Consider the following 24,480-nt stretch of genomic DNA (forward strand, 5'->3'; position numbering starts at 1 on the left):
ACTCTGGCGCAAAGTGCGCTTTTCATTCCACTAGTGCTGCCATCTGGTGGCGCGCGCGGATCTCTTGGAAACTCGCGGTCGTCGCCTCTTCGCTGGCATTTTCAGCGCTTTCCCATTTGCTCGTCCCAGGCGACGACGAAGCCCCGATCCCGCGCTGACGTAAATCAATAATAAGCTTTCCGTCGCGCGCAAGACGATGACAGCGAGCGAGGTGCGGCCGTATGTGTGTGCGTTGTGAGTCACTCCCATGAGGCGAACGCGTGCGGCGCTGATGCGGCATCGCGAATTAGCCAGGTGCTGCTGGGAAACAGTGTTGCTGGCTGGCTGCACACGACACAGCTTGCAGCTCAGACCAGCTCAGCTCGGCTCGGCTAAAAACAATGACGAAAGGAAGGGGGTGCAGCTGTGTTGAAAAAGTCAGCGCACGCTTTGTCTGTTGTCTCTGCTCATGGAGTTTATTCCGGCTGGTGTAGCTGCAATATTTGTTTTATGGAGCTGACTAAAATTAACGAATGTATGCCGAAGTTGTGGCTACTGTAGGATAGAAAGTCCGAACTGGACTCCAACATAGCTAGGCTCATTGGTGCATCATGCTTCAGGTACCCTTTGGTTTGGTTTATGGGGGTTTAACGTCTCAAAGCGACTCAGGCTATGAGAGACGCCGTGGTGAAGGGCTCCGGAAATTTCGACCACCTGGGGTTCTTTACCGTGCACTGACATCGCACTGTGCACGGGGCTCTAGAATTTCGCCTCCATGGAAATTCCACCGCCGCGGCCGGGATCGAACCCGCGTCTTTCGGGCCAGCAGCCGGGCACCATAACCACTGAAGAAAATCCAGACGAAGAAATCGCACTTGGTATAGCAAGCCCTGTTCAAAAAGAGCGATTTCGACTTTCGAAAACGCGATTGAAACGGATTGTATTCTAAGTGCAGCTTTCGAAAACATAAACGGAACTTACTGGTAACTAATTAGAGCCAATCGAATCCCAGGTGGTTGGAACTATACTGCAGAAAGTTCTGATTGCTCTTTTTTGACTTGGACACAACACTCGTTTGGCGGGTGTGTGCTTGATCTGTTTTTTTTTGTTTTTTTTTTAAAGTATGGAGTTAAAAATTATCCTACTGCAACGTCGGTCCCCAAGGACAAAAAGAATTTATGCGGTACCATGATTGGACGTGGCGGTATGTATGACAATTTCTAAGTGCACAGATTTTTTCATGACATAATAAATTTGTTTTGTTACCACAAGAAAAAGAAAATGACAGTGTTTGTACGCAGATGGCGAAATTTATAGATAGCTAGCTTAAACGTCAATTCTTTAAAATGTATTCCCTTTTCTCTCCTTCCTTACTACCAATTACCACTGGGCGTGATCCAGGTGTCCACCCACTCTGTGGCTTCCACCATACCTTTGTTTTGATAAATAACAACTGATAAATTGCTGTGCAGACTCGCTCTGTTTGTGGGTTCGGCGGCTCGGGGATGCTCTTTCCCAATGATGTTCCATGCTGCATCATTCTAAGCAAAAAGGAGTGAAAAGGCAGTGCGGTAGAGGACAGATTACTCCCTTTTTACGTCCATCTAGGCGTATTCATGTTTAGGGTGTGCAACCGAAAATTCCCTAAGGTACTATGCCAAAAAAATCCCTATATCTAGCTCCTTTTAAGGCGAAGGCCTTTAATGGCTCATACTGTCGTCCGCTAGAAGAGGGTGCCACACCTTTGGCAGCGTTCAACTCGTGTTAACTCGTCAACTAAACAAGATAGCAGAAAACGAATGGTTGCTTCAGATAGAGGAGGGAAAAAATGAACCTAGAAGTCAAGATTGATGACTGTGGATTAATTAGTTATTTAATTATAGGCAGAAATGTCGAAATAGCGCGGACGTCGATATAGCCACGGGAACGGTGTGAGGTCACATCCACCGGAAGTCGTCACAGCATAGTGAAAATTGTCACAGAATGGTCGGAAAAACGTCGGATTTGTGTCAGATTGGGTAGAAAATGCCTAATTAAGCGTAATGAACACTTAAGATCCCCGAAAGATGTATAATTTTGGTGTAGATATAGCCACGGCAACGCTGTGACGTCAAATCGGCCGGAACTCGTCACGGCATAGTGTCCTCGTCTTTCGCTTCTCAACACTTTAGTTACCAAGTGTCCTCGCAATTTTTCTCTGCAGCAGAGCTCGAAAAATACAGCAATCCGTAAAAAAGCGAGAAAATTTCGTGTTTCAAATTCTCTGAAATTCCGCGAAAATTCCCTTCTCGATTAATCTTACTCCTCAGATGGCATGAAAAAGGAAAAATTCCCCGGTTGGAACATCACTGCTCGTGCCTCGAGGTATGCTATATGAATCGAGTGCGACGCCTTTCCACGGCAAAGTTTCGAGGGTAATGCTGTACAGTTAACCATATGTCGTCTTTCCTCAGCTCGCCAGTCGGACTGGTGCAAGACGGCACGCACTTTCATCTCATGCTGGCGTCGCGACGATCCTTCTAGTAATCACGCCGTGAACCTGCTCTTTTCCTAGCGACCGCGTCACCTCCGCGACGGCTCTTGTCCTTGGGATAAAGTGCGGTATACGCTCGAGGGCGTCCAATTCCTGGCAACCAACGAGTTGCGTGTATCGCGCCCATATTCTCTCCGCTCTCCCACCAACAAATAAGTACTAATTGCGCGCGCGCATATCGAGCCGATGAGAGCAGTCCGCCACGATGCAATTAACATACGCAACGGACCGATGCTGTGCTTGCCCTTATACGCACTCTTTTCTTCCTCCTACAACGCAAAAGAAAGCAAGAAAGCGCGCGCACGCACGCACGCACAGACGCACGCACTCACGCACGAACACACACACACACAGACACGCACTCACTCACTCACTCACTCACTCACTCACTCACTCACTCACTCACTCACTCACTCACTCACTCACTCACTCACTCACTCACTCACTCACTCACTCACTCACTCACTCACTCACTCACTCACTCACTCACTCACTCACTCACTCACTCACTCACTCACACACACACACACACACACACACACACACACACTTAAAAAATGCGCTGGTATGTCGTGAATGCCGTCTTCGCGGAATGTATATTCGTCTCGACGGACACAAGATAAGGACATTTAATTAATTAGCCATATTTTATTAATTATCTTCTAACTCCTCACTATGCGCTGCATATTGCAATCTCAGTATTGAAGGCTGTAAAAATTCAAAGCTAATGCAATTTGCAGCATGTTCATAAGTGCAACAGATGTTGAGATATTCGCGATTGAATTTTCAGCTTTTGGGATCCGATTCGGAGCTCACCTTAATTAAAGAAGCGGTCTTAGGCGCGGGTTGGGGGGACGTTCACCTTCTCGCGGTGGGCTCCTCTAACTCCATTAGATTTCTTTCTTTGGGGTTACGTCAAGAACGAAGTCTACTGAATTGAACCCGAAGACGCGGCAGACCTCAAATAATCCCCGCAGGTTGTGAAACGATTGCTGCAGTCCATGAAGGAGAGGTTGATGGCATGCGTGGCGGTTGAAGGCAAGCACTTTGAGTATTACTGATGTATAAAACCTAGCCACCGAGATACGATTAGGCAACATTCATCAGTTCACGTCTTTTGAAATTACTTTGGATGAAAAATAATAAAGAACAAGCAAACAACTTGCACCCCGTTCTTTTCTTGGCCGAGCCAGGGCGAAAACGGAAATCTTGCGCGTTATCACCGCTCTGCTTTTTCGAAGCTGCTGACGGCAGGAAACGTGCCTCTAAGTTCAGTGCCAGTGACGAAAAAAGAGTGCGTTCTGCTCACGGAGGCAGTGACTATGCGCTCTTCTCGAGCGCCTGCTTGCCGCAGTCGGAGCTAGCCTTGGTGCCGTCGGTTGTCGTCATCATTTCATCAGTCTCCTACGTAATATCATGGGCGGCATTTCCAGCGCGCTCTGAGCGTTCGGTTCCTGAATCGGATCCTTAGTGTTTCCACTTCTGGGATGGCTGCCCCTTCCTCGTAGATTTCGATCTCAGGCGTTTTATTCTTTTTTTTGACGCTTTGGGTGTAGGATGATGACTTCGGATTTTTTGGGGGAACACGCGAGTCCCGCCGCTTGTGCTCTTCTACTACTACATCTGCCGCTTATTGTAGCATATCTTGTATCGTGCCCATACTCCCCTTGGTGGTCCAAAGGGTGATATCGTCAGCGCACAAAGAGTGTTGTAGGTTTGGGATTTCAGCGAGTTCGTGAGCCATTTTGATGAGGGTTATATTGAGTAAGAAGGGGCAGAGGACCGATCCTTGCGGCGTTCCTCTTTCTCCTAAACTAAAGGTGTCGGATTTGATCGTGCCAATTCGAAGTTGAGCCGTTATGTCGGAGAGAAAGTCCTTGATGTAGTTAAACATTCTTTCGCCTACATTCAAAGGTGAAAGAGATTCTAGGACTGCCTTGTGTTTGACGTTATCAAATGCTTTGGTTAAATCTAGAGCTAGGATTGCCCTGGTGCTGCTTTCTTGCTCCTGAGATAGGGCTTCGTTTGCTAGTCTGAGCATCGTAACCTGTGTTGATAAATGTGGTCTAAAGCCGACCATAGTGTTTGGATATTTATTTATTTATTTATTTATTTATTTATTTATTTATTTATTTATTTATTTATTTATTTATTTATTTATTTATTTATTTATTTATTCAATAAACCCCTAAAGGCCCTCAATCGAGGGTATTACATAGGGGGGAGCAATGACACACAACGCAAAATAAGAATGAGCAAGCACCAAGGTGCAAAACATAAATACAAAAAGCACATGTAGAAAACAAAACAAGAAACAAACAAAAACCTGTAGTATACATTGTAATTTACACGAAAAAAGAACAGATAGCGTTTTAGAGGCAATAACAATCGCAGGAACAAAACAAAATAATAAAACAGCTCAATGCAGCAAGTGGTACAATCAATTAGTAAAGCTAAACAGACATTTGGGTTAGAAGGTCGTGAAACTTGTTAAGATCCCTTTCAGAAGCGATGTGTGATGGTAGATTATTCCAGTCGACTATAGTACGTGGTACGAAAGAGTTAGCAAAAGAAGAAGTGTGGCATGATATGCGTTTAACTTTCAGCGGGTGGTCGCGACGTGGAAAAAAAGATAAATTCTCTTTAAATATTCTCTTTAAATCTTTAGATAAATTCTCTTTGTGTATGTGGGACTGGAGTCTGTCTAGTATGACGTGCTTTATCAGTTTTCCTATGCAAGAAGTAAGCGAAATAGGTCTGAGGCACACGAACTCGCAAAAATCTCATACCACACTCTTTGTACGCGGACGACATCACCCTTTGGACCACCAAGGGGAGTATCGGCACGATACAAGATACGCTACAATAAGCGGTAGATGTAGTAGTAGAGGAGACACAAGCCTTGAGACTCGCGTGTTCTCCCCAAAAATCCGAAGTCATCATCCTACACCCAAATCGGCAAAGAGAGAATAAAGCGCCTGAGATCAAAATCTACGCGGAAGGGGCAGCCATCCCAGGAGTGGAAACACTCAGAATGTTGGTAATGCTGATGCAGTAAAATAATAATAAAAAAAAGACACACTGAGAAACATTGTCAACCAAATCTCCCTCCTCATCAGACGCATCGCGAATAGGCGAGCAAGAGTTAAATAAGCAGAGACCAGGAAACTAATTCTACGCCATACGTCACCCTCACAGTTAGTGAGAGAGAGACCTGGATTCCCCACTTACACAGTCCTACGAAATTGCGCTCAACCTCCCCCTTCATGCCCCAAATGAAAAACTACTACAGTTAGGAATTCATAACACCTGAGCGGAAATGATGGAAGCACACCTCACCACACAATACGAAAGACTGACTATCAGGCACTGAAACAGGACGCTTCATCTTCGCAGGAATCCAATATGAAGGAATTCGTTCACACACCTTGCCAATTCCAAGACACGAGAACACTTAATAGTCCATCCTCTGCCCCAAAAACATGCATCCACAGTACGATACGGACAGAAGGAAGCTAGGGCACAAAAACTTCACGAAAGATTTTCAGTTCACAAAGACGGGGCGCACGTGGACGTGACATAACATGCGGACAGAGACGCCTTTTCTCAGGCAGTGGTCGATCATCGAGGCTTTCCCGTCGCATCGGCGGCGATCGATAAAACAAAATTTCCGGAGGAGGCTGAATAAGGTGCCATAGCTATAGCCATTACCTCCACCGCTGCCAAATACACCATCAGTGACTCTAAAACCGCAATTCGAAATTTTGCCAAGCGAAGGGCCCACTCCGCAGCCACCAAAATTTTACAAAAAGTCTCCAATACCCGCCAGATCACACTGATCTGGGTCTCTCTCCCATTCGGACCATCCTGGAAACGAGGCGGCGCAGCAATTTGCCCGAGGATTCGTGGTTAACCGGGAGGTGCTCCGAGCGAGCGACGACTTAAAAAGAAATTGCTACCCCCTTCAAGAAAGAAAAACAAATCTTCTCAGAACCACATAGATCTCTAAGTAAAACACAACAAGTCAGTTGGCGGCACCTCGAAACAGACACTTTCTTTAATCCGTACATGTACTCCATATGGTTCCCGGAGCAGTTCAGCCCCGTCTGTTCTCTCTGTGGGCACCAAAAGGCAGGCACACCGCACATCCTGTACTCGTGTAATCAAGACAAGCCATCGCAGAGTCTGCAGCTCTCTACCCAATCGCAGTGGGAGGCCGCGCTGCTCAGCTCGGACCCGGAGGTTCAAATCCGAGTCACGGAGCGGGCCGAAGAGGTCGCCGAACGACATCGTCGGTCGGCCACCTGGCGTCCGGCCTATAGGTCGGGTGACCGAGGTGGCCAGAACATGGTTCCACCACGCCCTATCCACTGACCCGGGAAGTTGCTGTCGAGCCAATCCCTTGCACGCGACGAGAAGTGCGCAGGCGTCCAGTCGTGCTGAAACCACGAGCCGAGGACTTTACTTAACGGGATCTCGGACATGAAATCGTTGACAGAAGCATTTAGAATGCTCGCTGTGTATGACTTTGCTGTTAGATTTTCTTCCAGAAAGTACGGCCCCACTCACATCTCGATTTGAGTAAATGCCACGCCAGACATTCACTGACCACCGGACTTGGTGGTGTTGTTCTCGGAGCCAGTGCGGGTTCTGATCAGACTGTTGTGTACACTGACTTCCCCATTACGGAAAAAGTGAGCCTCATCCGTCCACGGAACTTTCCTTAAAAAATCCGAGTCTTGGTCACATTTAATCAGCGCCCAGTTGCTGAATTCATACCGCTTTTTTATAATCGTCTCCACTGAGATTCTGGTGCAGCGATATGCGGTAAGGATAAAAACTATGCTTCTTGAGCACTCTCCAGACTCAATAGCGGAAGATCCAACGGCCTCGACGATTTCACGGATGCTGGATTCCGGGTATGCATGAACGTAGGCGAGAACATTTACCTCGAATTCTTCACTCAGGATAACTCCCTTTGCCTTCCGTGAATGAAGCACAGATCCTGTGGTCCGGAACAGTTCGTTCATTTTAGCGAACATCTTATGAGACGGAACCGGGCGGCCAGGTTTCTTGGAGGCGTAGAGTCTTGAGGCGAGGCGAGCGTTACCATTCGTTTTAACATAAGTGACAACAATCTGCACCTGCTCGGTCAACGAGTATCGCGATTACAGCCTGCCCTGCCATTCCAACGCGCATTCAGAGTTCATATGTACAGTATTGCAGAAGCCTCGTTCGTTTTGATAACAGAATCGACCGCCGGCAGCGGACCAGTGGAGATTCCGGTGAAAAATAATAAATCGCAAGCCGTTAAGCCACCGGTCCTTTCTTGTCCGAGTCAGAACGGAAAGGGAAGTCTTGCGCGGTATCACCGCGCTGCTTTATCGAAGCCGCTGACGGCAGGAAACGTGCCTCTAAATTCAATGCCAATGACGAAAAAAGAGCGCGTGCTGCTCACGGAGGCAGTGACTATGCGCTCTTCTCGAGCGCCTGCCTGCCGCAGTCGGAACTACACTTGGGGCCGTCGGTTGTCGTCATCATTTCATCAATCTCCTACGTAATATCATGGGCGGCATTTCCGGCGCTCTCTGAGGGTTCAGTTCCCGAATCGGATCCGAAAGGGCTGAATATTCAATCGACAATATCTCACCATCTGTTGCACTTAAATACATGCTGCAAATTGTATTAGCTTAGAATCTTTACAGTATTCAACATTGCGATCACAATATGCAGCGTAAAGCGATGAGTTAAAAAGATAATTGACAAATTCGCAAAAAGATAACTGACAAATCGGCCCCAAAGGGCGATGGACACCCGCGCGGCTCAGCGCCTTCGCGTTCGCGCATCCTTTTAAGAAAGGTGACACTTCCCCTCGAGTAGAGTGCACCCCGCCGCCCCATACCTCCAGTAGGGGGAGGGGGGGGGGGGGGGGGGGTTATTGAAGACGGCCGCGGCGGGGTGCTGAGAAAGGATTAGCTTTCCTAATGACCCCGCGCGCTCCACCGATACCTTACACGCCCTTCCCAAGAGTCTACACAGGGCCCAAATGGCACTGTTAGAATTACAACAACAAGGGATCGGTTCAACTCATGAAATCGCCCTGGGGGTGACGTACGTAGAGCAGTCACGTATCATGTGTTTCTGTACGGGCACCAACAAAACATTACGCGGAATGCACACGGGCACCAACAAAACATAAGCAAAATGCACACTCAAATATACAGGGTAGCATGCTTGCTGTGCGCCGTAAAACGGAGTCCAAGTTTATAGGCTGTATCCAAGTTGTTAGGCTGTAGTTGATAGGCTGTGCACACCGTCGTCCTGCTCGCGAATGAGCGCACATATACAGACACTCGCGACTATAGCGTTTGCTAGCACTCATGCGTTGTCCGCAAGTGGCCACGTGAGCCTCCTTAGTCGCACCGAGTGTCCCTGTGTTCATTCGAGCCACCACGTGTCTCAATCAACACGATTCACTCCTAACGGTCACTCAGCTCATTAGCCTGGTGCCGCCACGGGGCGAGAACTCAACAGCTGGTGCCCTCCAGGATTGAAAACGTCCTGGTCCTCGATGGGTCCAAATCCCTGACCACACGACGTACCTGAGGGCACGCTCTCTCCGGCGCACTAGTACGAACAGCGTGCTGCGTAAGGAGCATAGCCCCTGCCCAGTTTAACCATACAAGTGCGGCCGGTTTTGCTACATTTCAATGGTGTACTGTAGCACCGAACGTACTGTTCCACGCGTCGACTTTCAGTGTGAAAACTACACACCTGCCTCCTGCTACTTTGCCTCGTTTGGAGCTATTTGCACCGTTCCTGCGCGGGCAAACATTGAAACTGTCGCTCCGTGCTTGATAGGCGCCTGAGGGCTCCGTGGCATTGTCTAACTCTGAGGCTGCATGAGCTCCTTCGCAGTCATTTTACCCGAATTTGCCTTGTGGCAAGTCGCCACGCATCACGCACTAGCGCAATGAAACTTTTTCACATTTATCTACACTAGACGACAAAATCGTGCGGAAGTTTTGATGACGCGGCATAGCCATGCAATGCTTTCGCATTATGATAACAAATGAACAGCACATAATAGCGAGTGGAGATTGGGGAACTGGTGGTGTACTATAGCAGGATGGAGAAAGAGCACAAACCGTCGCAGAAATTAAAGTAATATAGCTTTGAAGATGAAAAATAGCCCTGAAGGAGGAGGGTGGGGGGGGGGGGGAAGTAAACACAACAGGATTAAAGTATAAAAACAGTGCAAATGGTTGAAATAGCCACTTAATTTGCTCGGGCAAGACTGCACTCGGCACCGTCCCGATTCAAAGGGGGTATCAGTAGTAAGCTATTTAGCCAACACTCAGCGCACACTCGGTGTCAATGGCCGACAGGCGAACGTGGGATTTTCCAGTTGCAGCCTGCCACGCCAACGGGCAGTGAAGAGAATGAACGGTGCAAACTCGGAAGGAAGTTCCTCGTACACACATGTCGTGACAAATAGACAGGAAAGAACAGCGTCAACGACGGGCACAAAAGGAAGCGTACTGGAAACTTTTTGGCTCGGCAGCACTGCGCCGAGCCATTTCGCGGAGCTGACTAAAGGCCATACTGCGCATGAGCGAGGAGCAGTGACGTCACACGGCGCACAGCTGGCTCGCCGCTGCCGCGCTGCGGGGGTAGGTGCCGCCGCCACTCTCGCCAATTGCGCATGCGCAGTAGCGGCGCATAGCTAGCGTGCCGGAACCGCCGCCGCTGCCGCGCTCTCTCCAGCGCCTCTCTTTTCCACTGACGTGCGGGGGTCTTTATATGCCAGACAGGTCGCTGCATTAACGACAGACCACGGGAACATGAAAAGTCATTAGAAAACGGAGGCGAGTCGAATTTGCCCCTACATTGTAAAGATTGCAAGTGTGAGCCAGTGCTTAACGGAATAAGGATTCTGGGCAGGAGTCGCGATCAGGTGGCACGCGAAATTCTTGAAGCTTTTATGATCAATAAGAAGGGAAGCACTTGTGTTAGCGACTCTCCAGTATCCCTCCGTAGAAATGAAGTGTCCTTTCTTGACAGTTTTTTGTGACGTCATGTGCTGTGTATCTTTTCAGCCCTGCATTTCTAGCGGCCGTCTGTTGTTTGTTTAGGCGGGTTGTTAACTTTGTTACTGTTTTTGTTTTTTGTCTTTTCCTTTTTATTGTTTTTTTTCGGGTTCTGACTGCTTTTGCTTAATGTGTTTGACTCTGCCTTTGCTACGATTGTAATCTTATTTTTTTGACTGCTTTTGCTTCTCTTGTTTGACTCTGCTTTTGCTACGATTGTGTGACTCTGCTTTTGCTACGAGATGGCCTATTCAAAGTTCTGTTATCAGAATCTTTTAGTTTTTTCTGCAGAGGTTCAAGGTTTCTTGTCTTTTATCCTGATGTTGCTGCTTTTTTCCACGTGTTGGGTTCGGAGCGATAATGCGATGAGTGTCATGCCTGAGCTGTATGTTTAAATATGCCACCTTTCCATGCAATGAACAGTTGGTAGTGTGCGCATGTGGTGTCCCCGCTCTTGTTAGTGTCCTTGTTGCGCCGCCGTTCATTTCATCATGCACCAACTAGCTCCTCAGGCCATTGTTCTGAAGTGCATCTGGAGGCTGACACAATGTTGCCTCACTTCGCTGACTGGCGTCCTGCGCTAGCTTCGATCGTTGCTCATGCTTTCGGCTGAGACCGTGCGCATGAATGCATGTCGGCTACCGCTCATGGACGTGTGCCGATACTGAGTTACGACGTACGGCGAAACCTTTCGGGACATAGAATTTTTATGCACCGAACATTTCGGAATAACGTACCAACGATTCGGTATAGCGAATGGATGAAAAAATTCATTCCCTCTTTGCATACAGTATATGCACAAAGAGAATGAACCTTGAAATGCGTTTCGCATGTACTTGCGCGCATCAACAGTTGCAGAACGCCACGAAAAAAAAGATATAGGTGGATAAATAAAGAGGTTGAGGTAGCTTCCTCGACTAGTGCAATGGTTGAGAATGTTAAAATGATTGTTGAACTCGTGTGGTAAGTACTATTTAGGCAAGTTAGTTCGTATTTGCTCATGTAAAATAGAGCAGAGGCGGGATCGATAAGAGCAACGGACGGGCCCTCACTTCCAACTTTGACGAGTTTGCTAGTCAGTTTTCTTGCAGTTGATGCAGGAAAAAAAAAAGAAAAACAGCTTTCACAATTTCAAGATGGCAGGAATCGATTGTTCAAGCTGTCTTCCCCCTCAGCATCCGACCCCAGCCCACCACTAGGGCTGCAGCCGTAAACCTCGCTAACTGGACTACAGATGACGCATATCCTCATTGGCCATTGATCACATGAACACCGATGGACCATTTTGACGTCGCTGACGTCAGAATGGTGACGTCACTGAGTTTTAAAACATTCACCCTACTACGGCTGCTGCTACATCTCACTACTACTACTACTACTACTACTACTACTACTACTACTACTACTACTACTACCACTACTATTACTACTACTACTACTTCTACTACTACTACTACTATTACTAGTACTATTACTACTACTACTACTACTACTACTACAAATACTAGTACTGCTACTACTACCGATACTACTACTACTACTACTATACTACTACCACAAATACTAGTACTACTAGCGATACTACTATACTACTACTACTACTACGAATACTAGTACTGCTACCACAAATACCAGTACTGCTACCACTACCGATACTACTAATACTACTACCGATACTACTACTACCACAAATACTAGTACTACTAGCGATACTACTACTACTACTACTATTTCTACTACTACTACTACGAATACTAGTACTGCTACCACAAATACCGGTACTGCTACTACTACCGATACTACTACTACTACTAATACTACTACTACCGATACTACTACTACTACTACTACTACTACTACTACTACTACCGATACTACTACTACTACTACTACTACTACTACTACTACTACTACTACTACTATCACTACTACCACTACTATTGCTACTGCTGCTGCCAATACTACTGTGCTGCAAGGACGACTTGCCACTACTGCTACGTACCACTAATGCTTGGCCGATGACGCCAAAAAGCCGGAGAGAGACCTCCCCGATGCAACGGTCGCTGTCAAAATCAAAGGGGGGTTCTCGCCCTTCACTCCGAGGTCGTGGCGTCTGGCGAGTGCGGGGTCGCTCAACAGGTGCTCCTCTCACCGGTGGTGTCCCATCTGGCGCGCTGGCTGGGGACGCCGCCACCGTGAGTCAGGCTCCGCTGCTGCTGACGTCAGCTGTCCCAACCGCGGTCCCGGGCGTGGGGGGGTCTGCTTCGTCAGCCGCGACTCACTACTGCTGCCCCCGTTCTGGTCCTGCGGGCGGTTGGGATGAGAGGCGTCCCGACAATGTACTCGTATATAGCAGCAACGTGCCGAGCATTAGTCACGGCTTCTCCCGCGACCGGCCCGCAGCGACGGACCGGCATCATGCGAGAGCGCGAAGAAAGAAAACACAAAAAAGGCAGAAAAACGTGGTTCGTTTGCTCGAGCTTGTTGGTGGTTACTCATTGTCTTGTTACTCAGCGCTGTGTCCACTCTCGTATCGTCGCGTCTGAGTTGTTCCGTATTTACTCGATGATGGGTCAACCGCGAATATCAGCTGAGACTGAGAGACAGACACCCGCCCTTGGCATAAAAGTTCGAGGCCAAGATAAGCGAAAATCAACGACGAATGGTGCATTAGACCAAATGCATGCATCATCTACAGTATTTCAGTACATTACGTCATACTGTATATAGGTTTCATATTGCGGTGGTTGAGCTACATTTTCAGGGGAGCCTGGTGGTGGTTTCGTGATGTTATCGCAGCGGTATAACCTGCAGTGGTCTGAGCACTTTCCTCGTGTGCGGGAGGTACGAGGTTCGATCCCCAATGTCGCCGGTTAAACCGGTCGGTTTTTTGATGTGTACACGTTTCCTCCTGGTCTGGTGTTTCGCTTCTCTTGGGCGAAATGCTTGGGAATTTCAGCGTTTGAACTACCAATAGCACCCAAGCCTTAGCGCTTATTGACCAAATTGCCCTCGCGCCATTAAATTGAAAACGTATTCAAACTTTTCCTGATGTTTGCATTGGTGCGTCACATGATACTCTTCACGGATTGCGTCATCGCTTCGAGAGGTCACTCACCTGTTCATGCCGTATATATAGGCCATATTCGTGTTAAGAGTGTGGCAGAGGCCCACAAAAGAATGTACAGCCGGCCAAATCTTTAGCTGGCGTGCGCGACTTTGTGACGAAGTAAACTTGTGGAAAGTTCTATATTAAGCACGGGCTTTGTGAGCCTGTGCTTAGATTTGATATTTTCGCAAGTTTGCTCCGTCATAAGCAGCAGGAGCACGGAAAACGCGGCCGTCACGCACGCCAGCTAAAGATTTGGCCGGCTGTACAACCCAAGCTCAGACTCACAACCGTAAGTTGTTATTGTGCGTGTCAGTGATTGAATACACAGGGACTGCACAAACGAAAACGCGCTGCTGTATAAGCTCGCTGTGAGAAATTTTATCTATGCCGATCGAATCGCTAAACTTTCGCGCCAGTTGTCTCTACAGGTTAAAGTGTAAGGTAAAAGGTAATGTTTTCTTTTTTACATTCTCGACTTTACATTCATAGATCTCGACAGTACACGACCAACTGTGGAGAGAATGGCCCTGACAATGGTCTTGAGTTCCAAATTAGCATGTAGACGAATATTTTCTCAAATACAATGAATCTTGCTTTCCACGAACCCTGCTGGTCTTGAGTTATTGCATTTCTCTGTTTTTTTTTTGTCTAGGTGATCGCGTCACGAATCACCCCTTTTGAAGTTGCGGAGACCATCCGACGCAATATGTATCTTAGAGTCAAGAGTGTGAGACAAATATGCGGAAGAGACTGAAGATGGAGAGGTGGTGTTGAAATATACAGGGTGTTTTTTTTTTTAACCGTTTACAGATTAAGAAACAAAAAAGGCGCTGATAATATCGTGAATGCCGCCTTCACGGAATGTACGAGGTCTGTTAGAAAAGTATCCGACTTTATTTTTTTTTTACGAACACCTGATGGATTTGAAACAAGCACGCTTGCACCAGCCTACCTTCAACCTTTGTGCGCATGCACAAATTTTTTCTCGCCTGCCGATAGCGCCAGTCACTGGCACGCAGCGTTTGAGTGAGGCAGTGCGCAGTGCTCTCGTCGGTTTTTTATTGCAAGGAAAATGGCGGAGCTATAGGAGCAGCGCTACTGCATCAAATTTTCCCAGAAACTAGGCTACAGCCAAGTGGAAACCATTCGGAATATTCAGACGGCTTTCGGGGACAATCCTATGAGCAGCACACAGATTAAGCAGTGGTACAATTGGTTTAAAGACGGCCGCACATCGGTGCAGAGAGAGCCACGCTCCGGTCGGCCATCAACATGCCGAAATGACCAGGTCATTGCCGAAGTGAACGCTGTGGTGACGCGGGACCATCGTGTGACCATCCGAGAAATTGTGGAAGAGGTGGACATCACCAATTTTTCTGCACATTCCATTATCACCGGAAATTTGGCCATGGAGAAAGATGCGGCGAAATTCGCGCCGAAGCTGCTCACGGTGGAGCAAAAGCAGCTTCGTGTTGAAGTCTCACAGGATATGCTGGAACAGTGACCCCGACTTCATCAACACCATAATCGCTGGTGACGAGTCTTGGGTGTACAGCTACGACACGGAAACCAAATCCCAGTCGTCACAATGGCAGCATTCCACGTCACCAAGACCAAGAAGGCCCGCCAAGTGCGCAGCAATGTCAGAGTGATGCTGACTGCTTTCTTTGACTCCCTCTGTGTGGCACACCGTGCACGCGTACGCACCCCACAAAGTAAACATTGACCAAAAGAATACTACAGGGATGTCCTCCGTCGCCTGTGTGGTGCTGTGCGGCGCAAGAGGCCGAAGTTGAGGTCAACAGGAAATTGGCGCATCCATCATGACAATGCTCCTGCACATTCCTCGCACTAAATTCACACTTTTTTCGCGAAAAACCAGACTGCTGTAGTTCAACAGACTCCTTACTCTCCTGATATGGCCTCCTGTGACTTCTGGCTGTTTCCCAAAATCAAGAGGTCATTGTAAGGAGCGCGATTTCAGACAAGAGAGGACATTATGGCTGCAACGACAGCTGAGCTAAACTCCATTCCGAAAGGGGCCTTTTCGGAATACTTCCAACAATGGCAGCACCGCTGGGAGAAGTATGTGGAGTCCCAAGAAGACTACTTTGAAGGTGATTAGGTTTCCAACGCTCCAGTTATGCCAGTTTTTTTTTCTTCGGCAAAAGGTCGGATACTTTTCTAACAGACCTCGTATATTCGGCTCGGCGGACACAAGATAAGGACATAGCGGTCAAATTTAGTTAATTAATTAGCCAAATATTGTTAATTAACTTTTTAACTCTTCCCTTTACCGCACACTGCAATCTCAGTATTGAAGACTGTAAAGATTCGAATTTGCAGCATGTCCCTAAGTGCAACAGATATTGAGATATTCGCGACTGATTTTTCAGCTTTTCGGATCTGATTCGGGAACTGAACGCTCAGAGTGCGCTGGAAATCCCGTCCATAATACAAGAGATTGACGAAATCATGACGACAACCGACGGCACCAAGGCTAGTTCCGACTTTAGTTCCGACTGCGGCAGGCAGGCCCTCGAGAAGGGCGCATAGTCACTGCCTCCGTGAGCAGCACACGCCCTTTTTCCTTCATTGGCATTGCACGTTTCCTGCCGTCAGAGGCTTCGATAAAGCAGCACGCAGCAGGGAGTTATCCTGAGTGAAGAATTCGAGATAAATGTTCTCGCCTACGTTCGTGCATACCCGGAAGCCAGAATCCGTGAAATCGTCGAGGCCATTGAATCCTCCCGCTGTCCAGTCCGGAGAGTGCTCAAGAAGCATAGTTTTTATCGTTACCACATATCGCTGCATCAGGATCTCAGTGAAGACGATTATAAAAAGCGGTATGAATTCAGCAACTGGGCGTTGATCAAATGTGAAGACTCAGACTATATTTAGGAAAGTTCTATGGACGGATGCGGCCCACTTTTGCCGTAATGGGGGGAAGTCAGTGTAAACAACGCCAACTACTTGTCTGATCAGAACCCGCACTGGCTCCGAGAACACCACCACCAAGTCCGGTGGTCAGTGAATGTCTGGTGTGGCGTTTACCCAAATCGAGCAGTGAGTGGGGCCGTAATTTCTCGAAGCAAATCTAACAGCAAAGTCATACACAGCTAGCATTCTAAGTGGTGCTGTCAGCGATTTCATGTCCGAGATCCCGTTAAGTCAAGTCCACGGCTCGTGGTTTCAGCACGACGGGGCGCTTGCGCACTTCTCGTCGCGTGCAAGGGACTGGCTCGACAGCAACTTCCCCGGTCAGTGGATAGGGCGCGGTGGAATCATGTTCTGGCCACCTAGGCCACCCGACCTGACTCCACTATAGGCTTCTTTCTTTCGGGCTTACGTCAAGTACGAAGTCTACGCAACTGAACCCGGAGACGTGGCAGACCTCAAAGAAATAATCAGCCAGGCATGTGCGAATACACCCCCGCAGGTTGTGAAACGAGTGCTGCAGTCCATGAAGGAGAGGTTCATGGCATACGTGGCGGTTGAAGCATTGAGCATTATTGATGCATAAAACCTAGCCACCGAGATACGACAGGGCAACATTCATCAGTTAACGTCTTTCGAAGTTACTCTGGATGAAAAATAATAAAGCACAAGCAAACAACTTGCACACCGTTCCTTTCTTGTCCGAGCCAGAGCGGAAAGGGAAATCTTGCGCGTTATCACCGTGATGCTTTTTCGAAGCTGTTGACGGCAGGAAAAATGTCTATAAGTTCAGTGCCAATGACGAAAAAAGAGCGCGTGCTGCTCACGGAGGCAGTGACTATGCGCCCTTCTCAAGCGCCGGCCTGCCGAAGTCGGAACTAAAGTCGGAACTATCCTTAGTGCCATCGGTTGTCGTCATCATTTCGTCAATCTCTTACGTGGTATTATAGGCGGGATTTCCAGCGTACTCTGAGCGGTCAGTTCCCGAATTGGATCCGAAAAGGCTCAAGATTCAATCGCGAACATCTGAATATCTGTTGCACTTAGGGACATGCTGCAAATTGTGTTAGCTTTGAATCTTTAGCCTTCAATACTGAGATCGCAATATGCAGCGTAAATTGAGAGTTAAAAAGATAATTAAAGAAATTTGGCTAATAAATTAAATAAATTTCACCGCTATGTCCATATCTTGTGTCCGCCGAGCCGAATATACATTCCGTGAAGGCGGCATTCACGTTGGCGCCTTTTTAAAAAAAAAAATCTAAACGGTAAAAAAAAAAAAAAACACCCTGTATATGAGGTGCATGCGATACATTTTTCCCGACCTTTCGGCTTTTCTTGAAGGCGTCTGCTTTAGATTATCGGTGATGACATATTAGACCTGCGTTTCCTTTTCTTCTCTGTTGTCTCTCGTCAAAGCATGTTCAGCTTGCCTTATGGTAATTACATGAAGAGACGTTACTTTGTGCGTGACCTCATCCCGCTGTATTCGTCCTTGTTCTGCTTTTCTTTTTCGTTGTTCATGTTACGCGTTTGTTAGCGTAAAGTTTCGCGTACAGGTAAAACTTTGTTTCCAACTGGTCCTTCTTTTACTCCGTATTCTTTTATGACAATCTATTTTATGCCCCATTTGTCTGTGTCTACACATCCCGTGTTCAATCGCTTATAAAGCTACTAATGGATAAAATGGAGTCGACGCCCTGACCCTTATAACGATGGTCTATAGACAGTCTATGGACTTTTTATAGAGGCTATTGCCTTCCTATATATATTTCTTTTTGTCGATTCATAGTCTATAGACTGTCTATAGACAAAAGTCTACTAAGAGTGTATGCCATAAATCGATAGATTGTCTATAGACGGACTATAGCATTTGTATTGCCTATAGATTGTTCTCTAGGATTTGTCTATGGGAGGCTATAAACTTTATAGATAGAAGTCTATGGAAAGTCTATAGGCTGTCTAGAAAAATTTTTGTAAATGGAGGCTCGGCTTCAGACGTCTCGAAGTGTAGTTTGCTATGCACGCAATTTTAAAGTTGGTTTTTAGTTTTGTTGTGAATTAACTGTGATATAAAGTGAAACCAGTTTTCTGTTTATTTATTTATTCAAGATACCCATACAGGCTTTCTTTGGAGGGCATTGCATTGGGGTATGAGAGGTTGGGCTTAAGTGCAATATAATAAACTTCAAGAACTAGAAAACACTGTACACATTTTTTTTTGTACGCATTCTGCTGCATCCAGGCAAACAGGTCATATCTAGGCTGCCATGGGGCACCGTGTGGTCACTCTTCAAAGCTTTCTTTTTTTGTTTCGCTTTAGATGGCATTGCTTTTCGCTTGACAAAGAGGGCTCAAAACTGTTTAGTATCCTAGGGAACCCACGTATTAAGTGTTGTAATCTGCTGTCCATGCAGTGTTTCTTTTTTTCTCTTACCTCCTTTTTCGAGATCTGGTGGTCGCCGTCTCTGCATGAAATGACAACATCATAACATGGTCACGTGACACATTGCCCCGCCAATAGGACCAGAATAAGGCAAGCCAAGGCAGAAGGGGCCACGTAGGCGTGATGAAAACACTGCCAAGACAACCCCTTCGGCAACAGCTAGGGTGGTGGTGGCCCACTAGCTGTTCTACCATAACTAAGCCACTAGCCCAATATTGGAAATGCATTGGCAAAGGCCTGTCTGTGTTCACATGCAGAGGCAAAGGGGTTCACTACATTCCACTATAAACACACAGTGTATACGCTGGAACTCGTATCACGTTGCGTGAGCGCCCCATTATTTTCTGTTAGATACACGTGGCTTGTTTCAGCGTCCAGCCATCAAATCGTCTCTCGAGAGAAAAAAATTGAGAGTGGTTTAGCTCTGGTTAAACCTGTAGGATTGCGAAAGCATCGAGGAGGGAGAGAGAGGCTATGGAGAGCTCGCGGCAACAGCGGTGGCGGCCCCGGCACACTAGCTATGCGCCGCTACTGCGCATGCGCAACTGGCGAGCGCGGCGGCGGCGCGCCAGCTGTGCGCCGTTTGACGTCACTGCTCCTCGCGCATGCGCGGTATGGCCTTTCCTCAGCTCCGCGAAACGGCTCGGCGACTCGCGTAGTGTTGCTTTCGCAACAAAAGATGCCAATGGATTGGTTTATCAAAGGCCACGTGTCGACTGCCCTTATATCGCGGCGAGACGATAAGCTTCTCGGAAAGACTTCGCAAACAAAAAGCGATGTCTGAGAATGCGAAGCGGATAGCTTCGAAAATCATGACCACTGCATAGGTTCGCAACCCTTGACGTCACGCTGTTTACAAACGAGTAGCCGTCGTCGTTTACCGTTATTTCCGGCGTAGAGTCCGCGGGCTATACGTGCTTAAAAGTTGAAATTTTACAATATTTCTTTTTCTTTCGATATCGCCCAATGTAGCGGATGAAATACCCCACTCGATTTTGTAAAACTCGACAGTATGAACTATAAACTATATGCTGCTTCTTTCGATGTTGTATGACTGATTCGTTGCAGGCGTGCTTACTTTAGCACTTTGATTTCGAAGTAAATCGTCGTACACAGAAGTGCGCAAGTGGACTGTGCACTTATTTTTTGCGGGTGCACATATTTTTTTAAAGCGATAGCGTTAAGAGCCCTGTGTCGCAGAAAAGCCAGTCTCGTCGTCCGCGCCAGCGGCGTTGGCCGTGAGGGAAAAATCCCAGAAGCATTAATAATAAAACCTAGCAGGAAATTGCTCGAGTTGGGGAGTCGAATCACGGCCTCCGGAGTGGGTGTCGAGCCCGCTACGACTCCGCCACGCCAGCTGGATGGTTTGGAACGAACAAAGGTGCGTCTCGTGAATACGGTGGTGTCTTAGAAGGGTGCTTTAGAGACATGTACTGCGGCGTATATTAGTAATTAGGAGCTTAGAAATTACAGAAGTCGCAGTTAAACGAGTAACAAAGTACGTTTCCGCTACTTTTCCTCTTTGCTTGGCGCGCACGTAGCGCCATCAGGCGGCGCCAACTAAAACCACTCCCTCCTCCTCCTCCTCCCTCTCTTCCTCGCAATGTACGCCACTGCGCCCCAACAGATAGCGCGCGACGGCAGCGCCTCCTGCTCGTCTCGTTCGGGCGCAGTGGGGTCGTGCGGGGACGTAGGAATCACGCGGTGAGCGGTGAACAACGCAGCGCACACCCAAGCCGCGTTCACCACGAAGCTTGCGGCTTGCTGCCCGTTCGTTCGGCACGGAAGCTGTGCTGGCGTTCGTGGCACCGGGTTTGTCGAGAACGATGTGCCGACGAACGCTATCGCGTCATTCTCAGGCGGAGCTTGAACACATGCTGACATGGGAATGCGCGAATCAACCGCACCCACACACTCTGCTGCCAGCTCGGACTGAAGAGGGATGAAATGGACTGCTGACAACCACAAACTAATCGCAATAAGTGGCTCTCACGTCTTGGACCCAAGCATTCGCCGAGATATGTGGAGACCGCGTCGCCCGACTATGCCTCATTATTTAAAATTATGGCAATAAAGGTTATTCGCCCACTACACGGTCACCGACGACGCACCTCGTTTTAGAAGAGGCCTTTCTCGCAATGATTCAACAAGACCTCCTCGCATATAAGTGCGGCTCTTTATGGTCACATTTTACCCCGATTGAAAAAGTTCGGATGGCAGGTCGATTTGGTGCGTATGGTCCGATATTTAATGTGCGATATTGAACATGTCGGTGAATTTTTGTCTCACATTTGTTAAGATAAAGGTAAAAAAATTTAAATGGAATCAATATATTGTAGGTGGACAGTTACATGATGTACACGGCCTCGATCGTCTTGCTACCCTCATCTGGAGAGTATTTTATCGCAATTACCGGTCCTCTCATTCTGAGGAAATAAATGGGCTGCACGGAAAAGGTCTTGTGGACAGTTATTCGTGCCCAGCGCAAAACTGCACTGAGAGAACATTTTTCTTAATTTTCGGTGTATTCAAGTAAAGAGGATACATATGAGCTATCACTTTGGCATTTAGGGCACAGTGTAGCAGATGTGGGGTAGAGGATCAATATTTGCGCTTCAGTATATTGGGGTAGCTTTTGACAGTTGATAAATCGTAACATCAGGCATCGCAAACGTAGTCCGCTCTGAAATTAGACAAATCAGTGGAAGTGTTCTAATGAATACAAGAGCTTGACGACAGTTTGCCTGTGGTAAACTTCGAGCGACGCCCAAAATCACACAAATTCTATTAGAGAAAACGTAATTGGAAAAATGGAGAGGTTTTTTAAACCGGAGCATGGCAATCTAGCAGGAGATGGAAAATCTGAAATAAAAAGAAGCCACTACATAAAAACTAGTTCTTGCCCACATAGAATAATTGGGGTGACAGTCAAATCTATTTGAGAGGTACATTGCAAATGATAGGAAAAGGTATGACGCTGAGTAATTTTTGATGCCATAAAAAAGTGCACACCCTAAACGTAATCAACAAAAAATTAGCCATGCCAAAGTCATTTACCTCCACACGGCGCCAATTGCTGTACGTTTATCTCTAGCTCGCTGAGGAAATTACAGCAGTAAAATAATTTTGTACGGATCCTCTCCAATTTTTTACACTCTGGTTTTGCACCTGTCCCCTGCAGATACCGGGTGCATCTATGGGGGGTGGACGGTATCTGTATACAGAGGTTGTCTGCAAACGTGTCCGCTCGAACTGTCAATCATAAGAAAAGTAAATTGGGATCTCGGTGGGAACCAAAACCCTGGCCGCCGGCATGCGAGAAGGGGACGCTGCCACTCCGAGACGACACTACTTATTTTTGTTTATTGCATGGAAGTACACCCAACCTGACAGGCTTCAAGTCCCACTTAAGCAGGTCGCATCACGCAATCCGTCATACACAATCACACCAGCATCCTGCTCTCGCTTTACCTGCACATCAAAGTTCCGGGAGACACACGCATACATCGAGGAAAGGCAGCCATGCAGGAGGTCTATCTTGCGCAGCATATGCGCCCCGCACCAAGGCACACTGATCTCTGAAGAGAGACTTCGATGAACGTGGCGGCTGTGTGGCGATCTGTCATGCGACTCCGCCATGACACTTCGACGTTTGAAGCTGAATAAATGCACGTCTAATGAATGCACAGTTCTTAAAAATGTAGATATATACTAAGGCCTACACGAGTAATAATGAGCATGTTAATTACGGATGTCGCAATCATGCGAGTACCATACTTCCTCCGTTTCCGGTAAATTTCCTCCGTGCTTGGCGTGCAGTCGTAGCGCCATCATGCGACACCCACTGAAAAACCCCCTCGCAATGTACAGCCCCCGTCAGAAGTATACAGCCCAAGGTGTCTGCTTCTAAGCTGTTTATCGGAGGTGCCTAGCACATCTAGCTGTCCGAAGCTTGGGAGGATTGAGGGCGCGAAGCCATTCCTCATTCGATAGATTACGGTCGCTGAGGATGCATTATGAGGCTTGCTGCAGGCCTCGCAAGCAAACCCCTTGGGTCGTATACTTTTGAAGGGGGCTGTACGTCACTGGCCCAGCAGATGGCGCAGGTGGCGGACCTCGCACAGCTTTCGCATTTTCGCACGTAAGGAGACCTAAGTACACCTCATAATTTTTCAGTGCGGTACTGCACTACTAGGTGTATTTTTCGATTTGGAGCAAACAGAAGCCTGCTTTCTGGCAGGCAGCCCACCTGCCCACCGGGTTGTACACCTTGCGTACACCTGTCCTTCACCTCAGCGAAGGCCTTTAGAGCTAAGGCCTTTGTGGTAAAGGCCGTTGGGTCAAATACCGTTAGGTAAATGGGCCTTATAGTAAAAGCCTTTATAAGTGAAAGCCTTCATCGTAAATACCTTCCGGGTAAAGACTTTTATGGTAAATGCCTTAGGTCAAACGCCTTTAGCACGTAGGACCTTAAATATCCACCGTAACTAGTGCTACTTACTGGACGATATTCCGCACTCAGCCACGTTAAACAGTTTGATATTTTTTTTTCTGGGAGAAGTGGGGGGTATATTGCCTCCCCCACAAAAAAATTTTCTGTTTACACCACTGCTAATTTGCAGCGATGGGATGGAGCGTATGCTTGAAACCCTTTGCGAAAAACCGCCGTGGTGGCTCAGTGGTTATGGTGCTTGGCTGCTGACCCGAAAGACGCGTTTTCGATCCCGGCCGCGGCGGTTGAATTTCTTTGGAGGAGAAATTCCAGAGGCCCGTGTACTGTGCGATGTCAGTGCACGTTAAAGAACCCCAGGTGGTCGAAATTTCCGGAGCCCTCCACTACGGCGTCTCTCATAGCTTTAGCTGCTTTGGGACGTTAAACCCCATAAACCAAACCTTTGCGAAAAGCAATACACAACCATCTCAAGCAAGGCATGCGAAGCAAACGAGGAAAATCGTTTTAGTGATGGACGCCTCCGCATTCCGCAATAACTCTGGTATGTCACTGTTACGGCTGTGTGCTTCCGTCTGCGGGTGCTGCAACCATGAGCGCTTTAAAATGACTGACATGTTCCGATTCGTTTGCAAAACGACTTCCTATGACAGGGATGAGTCAGAGGAAGTATAAATGAGACCTTGAAAGCAGCGATGAGTCACGACGAAAACATATGAGGAGGCAACAAAATGTGATCGTCTGGGTGCGAGAACTCTTTGTGCACAATCTTGGCTTTATACCCTCTAAAAAAAAAAAAAAAATCTGCTGGGTTGGTCATTTTTTCCTCTGGATAACAATTCGGGGCGGAAGGGAGCATATAAATAGAAATAAGCCACAGACAGGTTTCTGTAGTTAAAGAAAGAAAACTGATTGCAGTCAGTGGACAAGAGT

The 24,480-nt window shown here is 47.5% G+C and overlaps 1 protein-coding gene across 1 annotated transcript in view; it reads right to left on the bottom strand.

Moving 5' to 3' along the window:
* LOC149331414 (dual specificity protein phosphatase 10-like) overlaps positions 1–12,744 on the bottom strand; it is a 40,493-nt gene extending 27,749 nt beyond the window's left edge. Inside the window, exon 1 of the mRNA XM_089556556.1 lies at positions 12,605–12,744. The gene's annotated coding sequence lies outside the window, so the exon portion shown is untranslated. The remainder of the gene's footprint in view (positions 1–12,604) is intronic.
* Positions 12,745–24,480: the final 11,736 nt, after the last annotated feature.

Source organism: Amblyomma mixtum, chromosome 8 (assembly GCF_055824585.1).
Source record: "Amblyomma mixtum isolate Tamu chromosome 8, ASM5582458v1, whole genome shotgun sequence".
Lineage (NCBI taxonomy): Eukaryota > Metazoa > Arthropoda > Arachnida > Ixodida > Ixodidae > Amblyomma > Amblyomma mixtum.